This window comes from Elephantulus edwardii, unplaced genomic scaffold (assembly GCF_000299155.1).
Source record: "Elephantulus edwardii isolate Elephantulus edwardi_28Jun2011 unplaced genomic scaffold, EleEdw1.0 scaffold00107, whole genome shotgun sequence".
NCBI lineage: Eukaryota > Metazoa > Chordata > Mammalia > Macroscelidea > Macroscelididae > Elephantulus > Elephantulus edwardii.
In genome coordinates this window covers 9,721,913-9,723,650 of record NW_006399857.1, presented here as the reverse complement: position 1 = coordinate 9,723,650, position 1,738 = coordinate 9,721,913, and positions in this window count along the sequence as shown.

Here is a 1,738-nt window from a genome sequence, read left to right as displayed (position 1 = left end):
CGGCCCTTTTGATTTTCTGACTCCAACTCCTTGCACATTTCATTGTAATATTTTGTTTTGCCATCCCGTGCTGCCTTTTGAAATCTACACAGCAGTAGTAACCAAAATAACATGGTAATGGTACAATTACAGGCACATAAACCAATGTAATAGAATTGAGAATCCAGAAATGGACCCAGTTATCTATGGTTAATTGATATATGACAAGAAAATAAATCCCATCAAATGGGGATATGACAACAAATGGTGCTGGCAAAATTGGACTGCGACATGCAGAAATTTCAAACAGGATCCACATCTCACACCATATCCAAAAATCAACTCAAGATGGATCAGAAAACTGGAAGTAAGGCCTAAAATCATAAAGTTCATCATGAACTGAGATCAAACTTAGATGACCGAGTCAATGTCATAAAAAGACTGAAAAATGCATCCAGAAATGCTCACTCTGAAGAGAATAAAATAGATTTTCAGGACCTTGTAAGATTAAATTCCTATGCACATCAATTTTTTTTTCCTAATAAAGTGAAAAGAAAACCCGCTGACTCAGAAAAAAACAGAACAAAACAAAAAACATTTGGAAATACCATTTCAGACAAGGGTCTTATATCAAATGTTTACGGAATCTACAGGGCCTGCAAAAGAAAAAGACTGATTACACAATTACATAAAGGGCAAAAGACAGAGAAAGACTTCAGAGGAAGATATTCAGATGGCCAACGAACACAACATGATGATGAAATGCTTAAAATCACTGTCAATAAGAGAGATTTAAAAACAAAGCAACAATGAGATACCATCTAACTCCAGTAGCAATGGCAAAGTTTAACAGAACAGGAAGTAATAACTGTTGGAGAGAAAGTGGCAAGATAGGCACTCTTCTATATTGTTGGTGGGATTTTAAAATGTTACAACCATTCAGGAAGGTACTTTGGTGTTTCCTCAAAAGGCTGATCATTCCATGATTCCACTGCTTGGAATATACCCCAAGAAAAGGAAAACTGTGACACAAATGGAGACTTGTACACCAATGTTCAGAACAGTGTTATTCTCCATCACAAGGACATGAAAACAGCCCAAATGTCAATATTTGTAGAAGTGTTATTCACCATCACAAGAATGTGAAAACACATTCTTTAGAATTTAGAAATTACGGTACATTCACATGATGCAGTACAACATAGCAGGAGCAATGAGTTTGTAAATTACTATCTAACTTGGGAGAGACTGGGAAGCATTATAATTAATGAATTAGCTCAGTCCCATAAGGACAAATATTGTATAAGACCATTATTGTAAAATGAGAATGAGGATCCAAGGTGGGTGGGAACCCAGGGCTGAGGATGGGTAGGGTTTGGGAGATAATAATAGGATTACATAATTTGATGTTTGGAGGAGGCAGAGGTGAAGAAAAAGGAAAATCTGGTGTGGAAAACAGTGTATACAAACTTGGCAAATAAGCCAAAATAAAATATAAAATAAATAAATAAATTTAATTTAAAAAGCAGATCAAAGTACAAAGTCACTAGACCAAAAAGAATTATCTGACACTGAAGAATTTCATGACACAATGTATGACCAAGAACCAATGGTGATAAAGGAGGAAGTTTAAGCTATTCTGAAGAATCTGGAAAAAAATCAAGACCCCAGGAATTAATGGAGCTGGAGAATATTGAACATATCAGGGATGGCTAAGAGAACAAACATGTCTGTCCTGGAGATGGTGAAACCAAGCTGC